Raw genomic sequence first — 230 nt, 5'->3', positions numbered from 1 at the left:
TCTCCTATAGCCTCGGGCCGACCAAAGCCTTGTGAGTGGATTTGATAGACGGAAACTGAAAGAAGCCTGTCGTATATATGTATATGTGTGTGTGTGTGTGTGTGTGTGTGTGTGTGTGTATCTGTGTGTCTGTGTTTGTCCCCCCCAACATCAGTTGACAACTGATGCTGGTGTGTTTACGTCCCCGTAACTTAGTGGTTCAGCAAAAGAGACCAATAGAATAAGTACTA

The 230-nt window shown here is 45.2% G+C and overlaps 1 protein-coding gene across 1 annotated transcript in view; it reads left to right on the top strand.

Annotated features, from left to right (window-relative positions):
• LOC106882389 (MAM and LDL-receptor class A domain-containing protein 1) overlaps positions 1–230 on the top strand; it is a 221,633-nt gene that overhangs the window by 46,706 nt on the left and 174,697 nt on the right. The gene's annotated exons all lie outside the window — the stretch shown is intronic.

The sequence above is a fragment of the Octopus bimaculoides genome, chromosome 7, assembly GCF_001194135.2.
Source record: "Octopus bimaculoides isolate UCB-OBI-ISO-001 chromosome 7, ASM119413v2, whole genome shotgun sequence".
Classification (NCBI taxonomy): Eukaryota; Metazoa; Mollusca; class Cephalopoda; order Octopoda; family Octopodidae; genus Octopus; species Octopus bimaculoides.
This window is presented reverse-complemented; position numbering and strand designations above follow the sequence as displayed.